The 16,264-nt window shown below is 43.4% G+C and overlaps 1 non-coding gene across 2 annotated transcripts in view; it reads right to left on the bottom strand.

The window, feature by feature from the left end:
- Nucleotides 1-446: 446 nt before the first annotated feature.
- The window catches only part of LOC128928272 (uncharacterized), a 30,296-nt gene continuing 14,478 nt past the window's right edge, over nucleotides 447-16,264 (bottom strand). Inside the window, exons 5-6 of one of the 2 annotated variants that reach the window (XR_013519697.1) lie at nucleotides 14,956-15,111; nucleotides 447-886 (exon numbers count right to left, since the gene is read on the bottom strand). This is a non-coding gene — a transcript (uncharacterized LOC128928272). Of the gene's footprint in view, nucleotides 887-6,073; nucleotides 7,642-14,955; nucleotides 15,112-16,264 lie in introns of those variants that run through there. The other variant, XR_013519696.1, reaches the window with a different exon arrangement.

Genomic DNA, 16,264 nt, shown 5'->3' with positions numbered 1-16,264 from the left:
TCTTGACCTTGTGATCCACTTGCCTCAGCCTCCCAGAGTGCTGGGATTATAGGCATGAGCCACCGTGCCCGGCCTAGAGGGACATTTTTAAATAAACTGCTACGTGCAGCGACTCACACCTATAATCCTGGCTACTTCAGAGCTGAGGTGGGAGGATCACCTGAGGTCAGGAGTTTGAGACCAGCCTGGACAACATAGTAGGACCCATCTCTATTTTAAAAAAATAAATAAATAAACCAATTAACAGCCCTTCTTTAATCGAAAGATTTACATTGGAATTCAACAGTAGAGTCAACGTAACAATTTCCTAAAATAAACAGCAACCCCCAGAAAGGATGTCACTCGCCACAATATAATAACGTCAACTCCTGGTTAATTTAATTAAACCAAGTCGGGACATCCACAGCAAGACCCCTGCCGATAACCAAATATACAAAGCATCTAAGGGTAGTCTCAGAGGCTAGAAAAGGAATTATTTTTTTCTGGAGGTGTTATTAAAAATCTACAAATTCTAGGTCTTCCAAAAGAGAGTAGTAAACACATACCACCAAATTCTGTTTTGTATTTTTTGAAAAGCTCATTCTTATAGAAAACTGCGGTTCTCTGGAATGTAAGTGTGTGAGACCTCCTGCTAGTTTCAGACCTGAAACTGTGGCAGCCCTTGTGAGCCTGGATGTCCCTGAAAGCAGAGGAGGGACAAAGGCTAGTGTGCAGGTAGTTTAATTGGGAGAGGATCCCAGGGAGAGGATGAGGGAGGATGAAACAGGCCAGGGGACAGCCGCGGTAGGGGTGTGGCGTTGAAATGGTCACTGCTGCAGTCAACTGGTCCTAGATCCTGACACGACCCTCTCAGGGGCTCATGGAGATGCAAGACAGAGCTGTCTGCCTGGAGGAGGGAAAGGAAAAACATTCGTTCAATCCCTTTCACTCCTATTGATCAAGGCTGACCCGTCAGGCAACAACTCCCACAGTAATTTCCGCCTACATACACACACACACGTGCATGCACACACATGCACACGCACACTGACATGTGCACACACTTGCACATGCACATATGCATGCACACATGTGTTCACACATGCATGCACACACACATGCATGCACACACATGCATGCACATATATGCATGAACGGGCACGGGCACATGCACATGCACACATGCATGTACATATGCACACATACACAATACACACACATGCGCACAGGCATGTACACACACATGCATGTGCACGTATGCACGCATGCACACACATGTGGATGCAAACACACATACATGCACATATGTACACACGCAGGCACGCATATGCACATGCACACATACACGCACATGTACACATGCAGGTAAACACTTCCTGGTGCTTATGCCTGAGTGTTGAGCCAATTCTCGTGGTTGGGTATCCCGCCCAGAGAAGCTCCAAGCCAGGAAGGGACAGGAACCTGTCATGTGCTGAGGTGATGCCACTTCAGATTACACAGCTGGAGTAAAATGGGACTGAGATGCTGGTGCACATCTGGGCCTGCTACGTGCAGGAGCTCTGTCCCAGCCCACCCCCAGTTCTCAGAAGGTACTCAGTACATATTGAATAGACAAGGCATTGTAATGCCATGTGTGTTATTTAACAAATTTTTAATAAGATAACCTACCAAGATATTCAGAAACCTGCTGTAAGATTTTCTATTATTTCATTTACTCTGCAAACTATAATCTTTGTTTTATTAACCTAATGGTGCCTAACCCACACAAGAAATGTAATGGACCAGTCATTCACTTATTCATTCAACGAACGCACATTGGGCATCAAATGTGTGCCTCTCAACATGCCACCTGCTAGAAATAACAAAGATGGGCAAGGCAGGATTCCTACCCTCACAATCCAGTGGCGAAGCTCTGCCCCGCAATGGAGCAGGGTAAGTGCCGTACCAGAGGACGAATGGACCCACAACAGCAAAACACAGAGACGGCCCTGCTGATCCAGGTGTGGGGGAGAAATGGGACTCAGGACACATTTCCAAAAGGAGATGATGCAGGAGTTTACGTTTGGAAAATAAATTTAAATTAGCCAGATGAGAGAGATAGGAAATGAATTCCAATTGTGAGCAAAGGCACAGAAGCAGGAGAGAGATTGATGGGTCTGTTCTGGAAACTGTAAGTGGGTGTGTTGCCACTAAAGCCAGGGGCCTGGGTGCTGCCAGCATGAAATGAGCAGATCGGCCGGGGCTTCGTGTTTCAGAACAGGCCTCGATGCGGAGGGGAAAGGGCATGGACTGAGAAAGAAATATTGCTGCAATCATGTTTGCAGGCCTATGGAGAATGGTTGGGGTAAAGGGAGACAAACTGAAGAACGGGGACCTCACTGAGGAACACAGCCGAAGCTCACACAGTCAGCAAATCCTCATTGTCTAGTATGTGCCAAGTATGGTGGCGACATTTGTGATGATAGTGCCAGAAGTCATGATGATGGTGCAGTGGTGATGGCAGTGGCAGTGATGATGGAGGTGACGGTGGTGGTAGTGATGGTGATGGTGGTGATGATGGAGGTGATGGTGGTGGTAGTGATGGTGATGGTGGTGATGACAGTGGGGGTGGTAGTGATGGTGATGGTGGTGATGGTGGGGGTGGTAGTGATGGTGATGGTGGTGATGACGTGAGGGTGGTAGTGATGGTGATGGTGGTGACGGTGGGGTGGTAGTGATGGTGATGGCAGTGATGACAGTGGGTGGTAGTGATGGTGATGGTGGTGATGGTGGGGTGGTAGTGATGGTGATGGCGGTGATGACAGTGGGTGGTAGTAATGGTGATGGTGGTGAGGACGGTGGGGGTGGTAGTGATGGTGATGGTGGTGATGATGGTGGGGTGGTAGTGATGTTGATGGTCGTGATGACGGTGGGGTGGTAGTGATGGCGATGGTGGTGAGGACGGTGGGGTGGTAGTGATGGTGATGGTGGTGATGATGGTGGAGGTGGTAGTGATGGTGACGGTGGTGATGATGGTGGGGGTGGTAGTGATGGTGATGGTGGTGATGGTCATGGTGGTGGTGATGGTGATGATGGTGGGGGTGGTAGTGATGGTGATGATGGTGGTGATAGTCATGGTGGTGGTGGTGATGGTGATGATGGTGGGGGTGGTAGTGATGGTGATGGTGTTGATGACGGTGGGGTGGTAGTGATGGTGATGGTGGTGATGATGGTGTGGGTGGTAGTGATGGTGATGGTGGTGATGGTCATGGTGGTGGTGATGGTGATGGTGGTGATGATGGTGGGGGTGGTAGTGATGGTGATGGTGGTGGTGATGGTCATGGTGGTGATAGTGATGGTGATGATGGTGGGGTGTTAGTGATGGTGATGGTGGTGATGACGGTAGGGTGGTAGTGATGGTGATGGTGGTGACGATGGTGGGGTGGTAGTGATGGTGATGGTGGTGGTGATGGTCATGGCGGTGGTGGTGATGGTGATGACGGTGGGGTGTTAGTGATGGTGATGGTGGTGATAACGGTAAGGGTGATAGTGATGGTGATGGTGGTGATGATGGTGGGGTGGTAGTAATGGTGATGGTGGTGACGGTGGGGGTGGTAGTGATGGTGGTGGTGATTATGACGGTGGGGTGGTAGTGATGGTGATAGTCGTGATGATGGTGGGGGTGGTAGTGATGGTGATGGTGGTGATGGTCATGGTGGTGGTGACGGTGATGATGGTGGGGGTGTTAGTGATGGTGATGGTGGTGATGATGGTGGGGGTGGTAGTGATGATGATGGTGGTGATGGTGGGGGTGGTAGTGATGGTGATGGTGGTGAGGATGGTGGGGGTGGTAGTGATGGCGATGGTGGTGGTGATGGTCATGGTGGTGGTGGTGATGGTGATGATGGTGGGGTGTTAGTGATGGTGATGGTGGTGATGACGGTGGGGTGGTAGTGATGGTGATGGTGGTGACGATGGTGGGGGTGGTAGTGATGGTGATGGTGGTGGTGATGGTCATGGCAGTGGTGGTGATGGTGATGACGGTGGGGTGTTAGTGATGGTGATGGTGGTGATAACGGTAAGGGTGATAGTGATGGTGATGGTGGTGATGACGGTGGGGTGGTAGTGATGGTGATGGTGGTGACGATGGTAGGGGTGGTAGTGATGGTGGTGGTGATTATGACGGTGGGGTGGTAGTGTTGGTGATGGTGATGATGGTGGGGGTGGTAGTGATGGTGATGGTGGTGATGATGGTGGGGGTGGTAGTGATGGTGGTGGTGATGACGGTGGGGGTGGTAGTGATGGTGATGGTGGTGGTGATGGTCATGGTGGTGGTGGTGATGGTGATGACGGTGGGGTGTTAGTGATGGTGATGGTGGTGATGACGGTGGGGTGGTAGTGATGGTGATGGTGGTGACAATGGTGGGGGTGGTAGTGATGGTGATGGTGGTGGTGATGGTCATGGCAGTGGTGGTGATGGTGATGACGGTGGGGTGTTAGTGATGGTGATGGTGGTGATAACGGTAAGGGTGATAGTGATGGTGATGGTGGTGATGACGGTGGGGTGGTAGTGATGGTGATGGTGGTGACGATGGTAGGGGTGGTAGTGATGATGGTGGTGATTATGACGGTGGGGTGGTAGTGATGGTGATGGTGGTGATGGTCATGGTGGTGGTGACGGTGATGACGGTGGGGGTGTTAGTGATGGTGATGGTGGTGATGGTGGTGATGATGGTGGGGGTGGTAGTGATGATGGTGGTGACGGTGGAGGTGGTAGTGATGGTGATGGTGGTGATGGTGGGGGTGGTAGTGATGGTGATGGTGGTGATGACGGTGGGGGTGTTAGTGATGGTGATGGTGGTGATGACGGTGGGGGTGGTAGTGATGGTGATGGTGGTGATGGTGGGGGTGGTAGTGATGGTGATGGTGGTGATGGTGGGGGTGGTAGTGATGGTGATGGTGGTGATGACGGTGGGGGTGGTAGTGATGGTGATGGTGGTGATGACGGTGGGGGTGGTAGTGATGGTGATGGTGGTGATGGTGGGGGTGGTAGTGATGGTGATGGTGGTGGTGTTGGTCATGGTGATGGTGATGGTGGTGATGGTGGTGGTGATGATGTTCATGATTGTGGTATTCATGGAGATCATTTGTATCGCATTTTTATACAGCATTGTCTCAGTCCCAGGCAATTTCTAAGTACTCAACATATATTTGACTTATTTGATGTTTACAACAACCCTGTGCGGCAGACACTGTGTTATCCTCCATTTTACCCAAGAGGAAACTGATAATCGATTGACAAAGATTAAAACAGGGTAAAGCTATAGGGAGTAACTTGACTGGGTAGCCAGGCAAGGCCTTTCTGAGGTGGTCACTTTTATGCTATGAGCTGAATGACAGGAAGGTGCCAACACACAAGGTTCAGGGCTAGGAGGGAGGGCTCTTTAGAGGAGGGGACACATCCAGGCGAAGAGCTGCAGAGCAGAGGCCCCACGGTGCGTGAGCCTGGCTAGGCTGCGGACTGTGGAGAAGACCAGGGAGGCCTGAGTCATCAGAACCATTCAGTTGATCACAAGCTGAGGTAGTGACAATGTCCTGGGTCACGTGACAAATGCACAGGGCAGTGGACATGGGTGGACATGGGTGGGGAAAGACCATAGAGCTGGGAGATTTGGGAAGTTGGGGGGGCATCAGGAAAGTGAGTGAGACCAGATAATCCTGTAGAACACACTTAGCAAGCACTGGCCGCCTGCAGCCTTTATTCCCGCCACTCCTTGTACAAATAATGTCCCACTCCATCCTCCAAACCACCTTTCACTTAGGGACCATATGCCCATTTTTCTCATGAGGATATTGAAATTTAAAGAAAACTAGTAACAACTACAACCATACAGCCAGTAAGTATAATAGAAATCAGGGAAAAATCCAGGGACTTAAGCCATTACTACATGTGGCTCTTACCGAGTGCCTGGGCTCCTAACTGCGTCCACCACTGAGTTATCAGCTTCCGGGGTCAAATGGATTTTTCAGCATCATTCTAAATAGCTGAATAATTTATATTTTTAAACAGATCTAAATAAAAGTTTAAAATAACAAAAATAGTCAGAAATCAAAGTTGTATTGGAAGTATCTTTATTACAGTGCCATAAACACTAATCCATGATGAGACATATACACACTTCTTTAAAACACGTAATCACAACCAGTTTAAATCAGACTAAGCAAATAATCACAGATGTGACTAAGGATATAACACGTAGAGATTTCCCCGCAGCATTGTTTACAATGATCAACAAACAGAGAAGAAATCAAATGCCTAACAATACGGTCCTTGTTCAATAAATTACAGGGGACCTTTCAGAAATAAAATTATTTCCATGATATGGAAGATTATATCACAATGTGGGAAGACGGTCACCATATAGTAATGGATATACCAGATAATAAAGAAAAAATAGGTGCTATGTAATCCAGTCTTTGTTAATGGCCGGTTAGATTCATGCACATGTACAGATATACATGGATGGATGGCCAGGTGGCTGGGAATTCAGCCTAAATGGAATAAGATTATCTCTGAGTGGCTGGATTATGGATGACTGTGGGGTGTGTGTGTGTGTGTGTGTGTGTGTGTGTAAAGATATATATATATTTATATTTATCAAAATTGTATAATGTTATATATGAATGCTTATAAATACTCTATAAAGAATAGATATTTTAGTCTATAAGAATAAATAAAAATAAGTGTTCTAAAAATACATCGTGACTTTACCCTAGATTACATATAAAGAAACGAAGGTCTTCGGAAGCTCAAAGCCTGGGAGTTTGAGGCTGCAGGGAGCCATGATCGCACCACTGCACTCCAGCTTGAGCAACAGAGTAAGACCCAGCCAGGAAAAAAAAGACACACAAAGTTACATAGCAACATGAGCAAAAGACATCAGGACTGAAATCTTTGGTATCAAAACCTCTAGTCGGACCCTTAGCCACAAATCAAAGTGCCATACTCCTTAACTCTCTGGAAAATTAAAAATGGGTTGAGTCTGTCTAAACAGGATGAGCTGCACCGTTAGTGAAGACTCTTTCCCTCCCTCGTACATAGTTAAGACAATTCACATGAAACAGAGAAAATGTTAAAAGCTTTTCTTACTGTCAGAGTAGCACAAATGTAAACAATGTAAAGAGTCCTCGGTTGGTTTAATCTAAACAACAAAAAAAAAATATTAAGCATTCAGCCTTGCTGTACTTTTTTCCCAGAAGACAGACTCTTCATTAAACTTTTCACCTTTCTAAATTACTAACTCCGCATCCTGCACAGTGGGTGGTTTTCTTTCCAGACATTCTGACGTGGATCAGTGCAGAACGCAGGCATCCCTGAATGGAATTCACAGCTACATTTCACCAGGCGTATTTTAATAAGATTAGCATATCTTTGTCTTTCAACACTAAGTACCTTACAATTAACTGAATTTAGGCAGCATATTGTTTCATCAGAAGTGAGACTTGAAGCCTTCATTTCCATATTTATTGATGTGGTATGCAAAAGGAGGTCTAAATAAAAATTTCTGCATCTGGCCTGGGGAGATTTCAAGAAGGAGGATGTGTTCACCTTTGCAGGAAGCTCATGTAGACACAGAATCTCGCCTCCTCCACACTGACTTCTAGACAAAGTCACCATGGCCTCTGCCGGGGGAGGGGGAGAGCAGAATTAATTGGCTAGGAAGACCTCTGTGCTCCAACTCTGGGTACTCCGTCTAGACTGCAGGAAACTCAAAGGGCTTGCGTGGTGTCATCACTTAGGTGCTGCTAAGACCAGTCCCTCCAGAAATGCCCATGAAAGACCATTTTCACAACCTCTGGTCTTCCTTGTTCAAATCAGGTGACCAGATGAACACTCTCAGAGCTAAACAGATCAAGACGTTGTGTTTTGGATGAATGAAAAATTAGCCAAAGATCTTAAAAAGCATTTCCATGATGTAACCACAAGAACACGATTTTTAATAAGCTATAAAAATCAGCCACAAGGGGTAGGAACGAGGGCCCCTTTTCATCTTCAACTGTGTCCTCCTGGAAAGTACGTTTTAAAGAAGCCATCCAGTTAAGAGTCCGTCTCCACAGGCATTACCCACCGAGAGCTACCTTGAAGGGGAGAAAATTAATTTGGCAAATTGCTCAACTCCTCGCTAAAAGCTGTGAACTCGGCAGTTGGTCATGGAAGGGGCAGGCTCTGTTTACTGAAGGCAATGAGCAGAAAAGGAAGCTCTTCCCAGGTATGAGGACCATCCCTTGATGGGTCTGCAACCAAGGGCATATGGAGAAATCTCCCTCCCCAATCGCGGAAGCTAATTAACAGCAGCGCTGCATGTAAATAAACCCAGGAGGAGGTAAATAGAAGTGAGGGGAATTAGAGAAGCTAGAAGTCATCACACACAAGCAGCTGTGTGTCAGTAATATGCTATATATGTCAATACTGTATTATTGATGACATATACGATATATATCGTATAATCGATAACAAAAGGGGTTCCAAGAAGAAAAACAAGTCAGTATTCCCTACATGTACCAGTCATACTCTTTTAACACCATATTATTAGATAAAACAGGCTTTAAATATAAAACCAGTGTCTCCCAAAATCAAGCAGATAATCATCTTTGCTGAATGAAAAACTGTGCCTTTTTGGAATAAATATTCTCCCAGAAACTAACATGTCACAATTAATTGAAACTTTGAGAGGTAGAGTTGACATAAACATTAAACCATATTCATTTATTTGGATCTAAAACGTGCCTATGGAATAATCTCATTCACTTTTAGGAAAATTGGGTGAACCCAAAGCTAAATATTTATAGAAGTCTCGCTAGAACATCCAAATATTTAACAATAAATGAATTTGTTAATAAGAAAAGTTTTGTGTATATATTAATGTTTCACTGACATATGGGAAACATTTTGACAAATTACACTCTCCTGACTTGACTCGTCCAGGATGGTTTCTGTCAGACCAGTTGCTTTGCTTTCAACTCCTGCCAATACGTAATAGTCATCTTGTAATTAATTTGTGAAATGCTTTAACAGTTTCTCTGACTTATAACCAGTTATTTTACCTGGCGTACTCTATTGCCCACTGTGATGAAAAGTTTAAATGTTAACCAAAAAATATTTTGCACCTGCGTTCGTTGCAATATGATTTCACCCAGTTAGTACAGCAACCCTCACGAAGGACATAAGATGTTCTAAAAATTATAATCTAAATAGGACCTCTCCCCAACACACACATCCCTGAATCAAGAAGCATTATGAAGATCACTCACGTGCCTGCAGCCATTATTTATGTAGTCCTATGTCAAGACTTAGTGATCTCAAAATTCATAGGTAAACCAATATCCAATCACTACCATTGGTTCCATGATTCCAAACTAAAAAATTAAGAGGCGAACATTTCCTCAGAGAGGGGTAGTCCCTCCAAATAAATGTAAAATGACGATACGAGTATAAAAGCGCAGTGTACACCTGTCTTATCCTTGTGGGAAAGTGGTCCTCCTCCTTAGGAATTTGATTAATAATGGGGTGTGTGTGTGTGTGTGTTCTAGAGTAAAACTGTACATATATTGGACATGGTAAAAAAGAAACAGAGCAGAAAAGAAGAGCAAACAAATTTCTAAAGCCTGCAAGTTGACAAACTTTCACGAAAAACTACATTTTCATAAGTTTCAAAAGTTTTGGGTTTTTTTTTTGAGACAGGGTCTTGCTCTGCTGCCCAGGCTACAGTGCAGAGGTGCCATCATGGCTCACTGTAGTCTCAACCTCCTCAGCTCCAGGGATCCTCCAGTCTCAGTCTCCTGAGTAGCTTGGACCACAAGGAAGGCACCACCAGGCCCAACTAATTTGTTTTTTAATTATTTTTGGAAAGACAAGGTCTCACTGTCTCACTATGTTGCCCATACAGGTCTTGAATTCCTGGGGTCAAATGATCCTCCTGCCTCAGCCTTCCCTAAGGGCTGGGACTGCAGGCATGAGCCACCACACCTAGCCAGGTTTCAAAAGTTAAAACTTATTTTATCATAATCATTTTACATTTTCCCTTCCAAGAAACAAATCAATATTTTATTCTAGCATGTTATTAGGCACAGCTATAAAGAGCTAATATGAGAAAATAGTATCATGTAATTATCACTAATATTCAGTGGCTTCTTATAAACTAGTTTATAACTGTTACAAGTTGTTATCCTTATTTCTGTTTGTTTCTATTCTAACTGGTCAATAAAAAGAATCACATCTTGCTCTGCTTTCTGTAAGTTATATGGGCATGCCAAAGAGATAACTTTGGTATTTGGTCTGGCATCATTCCTTTCCCACAGAACCACAAAACATTGGAATAGACAGAGAGACAACAACTAAATGGTCAGTCAGTCCCTGCAGACAGTGGACTAGCTTATATACTATACTGTAGAAACTTCTGAAATTTTAAAAAGTAAAGATATTGACTAGAATAAACAGGAAGGGCAAAAATTTAATCTGTATTTGTGTCAGCCTCAAAATTACAATTCACTAGATTCTGAATGTCTCATGATAGAGTAATTACCAACTAACTTTAGACTATGTTGAAATTATTTAGGAAAAATGATACCATAACATTTTGCATGGTATTTGCAGAGAGACCTTGAAACTACACAAACAGGAGTTATGCCAGTTGGCCCTTTGGGTACCATAATGACTAGGATAAGCGTTGTATTTTCATGAGGATAAATTCCAGAAGTTTATCCTACTTGGATCTAGTTTACTAGGCTTGAAACATTCCAACTAAGCAGCACACGTGACTGAGGAAGGAGCAGAGGGAGAGAAGGTCTCAGTGCACAAATACAATGCCACAAGCACAATGAATCAAAGGCAAGGAACCCAGTGCATGAGAATCCTACCAAGTTCTTCCTTTTTGTCGGTTTCAAATTAAATGTCATTCATTTTGAAATAAACAATATATAAATGCACTCATTTTTCTTAAAAATATAAATGATATCCCAAAATTGAAACAAAATTTCCTATTAACCATCACTCCATCACACCCCCTCTACATAGGTAACTGTTGCTATCAATCTAGTGTGTATCCTTCTGAACATTTATGAACATGCATGACATAATTTACATGTATCTGTAGGAATTTAGTTTTCTCATGTGTACTAGAAGGTATAAGGTGTGTGTGGTTCAGCAATTGGCACATTTTTATTAAAAATGTGTCTTTTGGGGGCCATATACATGAATCTTCCATCTCTTTTAACAGCCTTATGGTATGCAACAGCACACATTTTTTTGTTACCTCTATCCAATTAATGTACACCACATAGTGTGTTAGCCCATTTTCACTCTGCAATAAAGAACTACCTGAGGCTGGGTAATTCATAACGAAAAGAGGTTTAATTGGCTCACAGTTCCATAGGCTTTACAGGAAGCATGACTGTGAGGTTTCAGGAAACTTACAAACATGGCAGAAAGAGTAGAACAAGCACGTCTCCACAAGGCGGCAGGAGAAAGACAGAGAGCGACGGGGAACTGCCACACACTTTTAAACCATCAGACCCTGTGAGAATTCACTCACCATCACAAGAACAGCGTGGGGAAAATCTGCCCCCATCATCCAATCACCTCCCACCAACCCACTCTCCCAACATGTGGGATTATGATTTGAGATGACATTTGGGTGGGGACACAGAGCCAAACCATATCACATAGTTTCCAATTTTCTTCTATTGTTAAAAAACAAACCTGAAATAAACATTCTTGTATATGTCTAATATACAGTGTCACATGCACAAGAGACCCTCTAACACAGACATCAAAAAAAAAAAAAGAAAACAGAATACAGGAGACGACAGGCCAAAAAATTGTCTCCATCTCTACATGCACACTATTTGCAATGTGACTTTCATATCCTCCTAACAAGAAATGTAGTCTTCTGGGTTTGGCCATGTGACTTACTTTGGCGCATGGGACATGAACAAACATACCACAAGCAGAAGCATCTTGCTGGTCTGGAAGGCTGAGATCACTGTGCAGAAGCCTGGGCTGGCCTGCTGGATGGTGAGAGCCACGTGGAGCAGAGCCAAGGCATCCCGGCTGAGACTCACCCAAACCAACCAGGCTGCCAAGCTCCCAGACCAGCAAATGAAGCCCTCCTACACCATCCAGCTTCATTTATGCTAGCAAAGACCAGAAGAACCACCCAGCCAGCTCCCAAAAGTGAGAAAATAATAACAATGTATTGTCTCTAAACTACTAAGTTTTGGAGTGGCCTTTTACACAACGGAAAGCAATTGCTTAAGACAGATAAGAGCCAAACTGGCTACACCATTTTATACTCATACCAGCAGGCTCTGAGAGTTATTTCCTCAATATCACAGTATAAACAAATTATCAGGTAATTCTCTTTTAAGTGAAAAGAAAAAGAAACGCAGCCAGCCAATAAGCATGAAAGAAGATGTTCTCTCTTCTTTCTACGTAATGATTGGCTATCTGCTCTTCCCCATCACCTTATCTTCTCCAGCCTAACTGAATCCACAAATGAGCAGCTTGGAGAAAGGCATTGGCAGGCATATCAGCTACCCTGGGAGGTGACCACCCAGTGCCTACATGCAGGTAACATCTGATACCTCAGGTATGGATCTGCCAAAGGCTGGCAACCCTCACCAGGAGACTGCTGTCTAGAGTTTATTCCATTCACTCCAGGTCTGAAGTCTCATGCCTGAGCAATCACGTAACTATGGATTTCAAAGCCAAATAATAGAACAGGGGCTTAAAACCTGTATTTTGCAGAGAGCCAAGGTTTCGTGAAACCAGAAGGTGGAGAAAAACAAACACACAAATTTCACTATTTGGCCGGATGTAGTGGCTCACACCTGTAATCCCAGCACTATGGGAGGCCGAGGTAAACAGATCACCTGAGGTCAAGAGTTCAAGGTCAGGCTGGCCAACATGGTGAAACCCCGTCTGTACTGAAAAATATAAAAATTAGCCAGCCATGGTGGTACATGCCTGTAATCCCAGCTACTCGGAAGGCTGGGCCAGGAGAACCACTTGAACCCAGAAAGCAGAGGTTGCAGTGAGCCAGAATTGCAACACTGCACTCCAGCCTGAGTGACAGAGTGAGACTCTTCCTCAAAAAAAAAAAAAATTCACTTCTTAATGTAGTCTTAACTATTTTAAATATACATTGTGAAAAGAAAAAAAAAATGCAGTATTCTCAGAGGATCCATAGAGAGACAGACTGAGCTGATGATGCAAAAACATTCCTGCCCCAAAACACCTAAAAATGCAAGATAAAAATGTAATGCAAACCTGAACTCAGAAGAGAGAGAAATCCCAGCAGCAAGCAAGAGAGAGGGGCCTTACTGAAAGGCAGAGGGTTGAACAGTGATGGACAAGGAAATGGGCCCATTACACTGGTCAGGTGGGACTGACATGTGGGATTAAGCAGAACCATGGAGAGGCTTCGATCTCAGTGAACAGGGAATGAGAAAATCCCTGCCTCCTAACCTCATCAGGAAACAACAATAGTTAGCTTATTTTTAAAACTGAGGATATGGGCAGGTATAGAACCAGATTTATGCTGCACATCTGGTATCAGAAACCATATAGCCTGCCCCACCCCGTCCTGCAAAACGTCTGTATCCACTGAAGCTATCATTTAAGAGAGAGGGCATCGTACAGGCATTTTCAGGCTAACAGATGTATCTCAGGAAGAAGGGAAGTGAAAGTGAACTTAGAAGAACGAAGTGAAATATACAAAGCAAAGTTAAGAAAGAACATTCTTGGACACATGGGTACGTCTGGGTAAGTATTGATCACAAAAAAATCCGAACAATAGTAAGAACGATGACCAACTTGGATGATGAAAAACAAGTTGCAACTATGATATCAGAAAACAAAAATACATATGATGAGGAGGGAGTAGAGTCAGAAATCAATTTGGTGAATTATTAAAGAGGCCAGTAGAGATATTGATTAGATTTGTCAAGTCAAATATGGAGGTTAAGAATGTAAAGGTCACTGAAAAAGGAATAAAAATAACTTCCGGTTGAGTCTCCAGTAAAGGAGACTAAAGAAAACTGAAAATCTGCTTAAAGGCAGGGAAGAACAAAGAAAGAGTAGAGAAAGAAGGTCTGTCCAAGGGAGAGCAGGAGAAAGCATTAAAATGCCATTTATATTTTTATACGTAAAGTATTATAATATTTCATCAATTCTGAGGTGGACATTTGTTCACATCCTAACATTTCTGGAATCAGAACGTGTACTTCAATTGATGGTATATCAAAATTGCTGTTAGCCATGCAGCGCTTGTGGCACGGATGTCAGGGAGGATGTACATATGAATATCAAAAGCGCCAGCGTCAGAGCCTGTATAATGGGTGTTAGCATCTCAGAAGCAAATCCTGACAACAATAGCTAAGCAGTATTTTAACTCTTAAGCACCAAGCAGTGGTGGGAGGGAGGGAGAAAATGATGAATCAAACAGGTTTAACAACATTCCCAAAGCTGCACTCAAAAAGAGGTTTGTTCTACAAAATTTCAAAGACGGCTTAAGAGCCAATTCTAATGGCTTTCAATTCTTTTGAGAAATGCTGCAGTCCCAATGGTCTTGGTAGTGCAGGAAGTGCAAGAGCCTGGAAAAGCACAAGCACTGGTGACCTTGAGTCAAAACCTACTTCGGAAGAGCTGGACTCCAAGTTTAACAGTTTTTAGTAATAACTTTGCTAATCTATTTCACGTATATGTACGCATGAGATCAACATGATTTTTTTATATTTCTAATTAACCCCAAAAGATCCCTTTTAACAAAGTAAGCCTTACGTCGCCCTTTAATTACAGAGTATTTTCATTCTTAGTGGTACCTAAAATGATGCTGCATCTTAAAATCAATGATATCTTAGATTTGATGAAATACAGTATAAGGTAATCATAATCAATGTAAAGAAACTAGACTTCCCCAATAAAATACAGATACTTACGAATGGTATTTTGAAAACACAGCCTTAGAGTATGCCTGTAGTCCCTGCTGCTTAGGAGGCTGAGAGATGATTGCTTGAGCCCAAGAGTTTGAGGCTGTAGTGAGCTATGCTCATGCCACTGCACTCCAGCCTGTGTAACAAAGCAAGACCCCAACTCTAAAACAAAACAAAGCAAACAAACAGAAAAAAGTTAAACAGTGGGGGAAATATCTGAAAAATACTAACAATCACAACAGCAAAACTGAATATAAACATATAACCACCAAGAACATTCACTTGTGGCATGTGGTAAAAGGGAGGAATTATTAGGGACAAAAAGGGTTATTGCCTATAATGAAAGGGACAATTCACCAGGAAGATAAGACAATTTTGAACCTTTATGCACCTAGCAACATAGCCTCAAAACAACAACAACAACAAAGAGTTGATATACGGGAAAGAACCCAGAAATCCACAATTTTAGTAAGGAATTTTAACTTACGTTTCTCAATCTCAGTAACTGATTCAGTGGTAACATATACAACATACAATCGTTAGAAAAGTCACATTCTTTTTTTTTTTTTTTTTTTTTGAGAGGGAGTTTCACTCTTGTTGCCCAGGCTGGAGTGCAATGGCGTGATCTTGGCTCACCGCAACCTCTGCCTCCCAGGTTCAAGAGAGTCTCCTGCCTCAGCCTCCCAAGTAGCTGGGATTACAGGCATGCACCACCACGCACAGCTAATTTTGTATATTTAGTAGAGATGGGTTTCTCCATGTTGGTCAGGCTGGTCTCAAACATCGGACCTCAGGTGATCCGTCCACCTCAGCCTCTCAAAGTGCTGGGATTATAGGTGTGAGCCACCGCGCCCAGCCAGAAAAGTCATTCTTTTCAATCACACATAGAACATTTACAAAATTCATAACGGGCAAAGCCACAGAACAAGTCTCAAAAACATCTACATCATATAGAACATGTTCTCTGACCAAAATGTGATAAAAATTAGGATTCAAAAACACGTCTAAATAATTTATGGCTCAAAAAAGAAATTATAAAAATTGCAAAGATTCAACAAAACCAAAAACATATTTCTTGAAAAGACCAATAAAATGGTCAGACTTCCACCAAGATAACTTAAGAGAAATACTCAAATAGTACAAATTAGGAATAATGAGGAAACAAAGCCATACATACAAGAGGGTTGTCACAGACCTTCTGATAAAGTGGCCCTGAAATTCCTGGAGGGGAAATGAGTAGGAATAACCAAGATAGATATTCTTGGAGGAAGAGGAAGATCAAGGTGTCCTAACCTATCAGAAACTAACACTATAA

This window comes from Callithrix jacchus, chromosome 7 (assembly GCF_049354715.1).
Source record: "Callithrix jacchus isolate 240 chromosome 7, calJac240_pri, whole genome shotgun sequence".
NCBI classification, from domain to species: Eukaryota; Metazoa; Chordata; class Mammalia; order Primates; family Cebidae; genus Callithrix; species Callithrix jacchus.
This window is presented reverse-complemented; position numbering and strand designations above follow the sequence as displayed.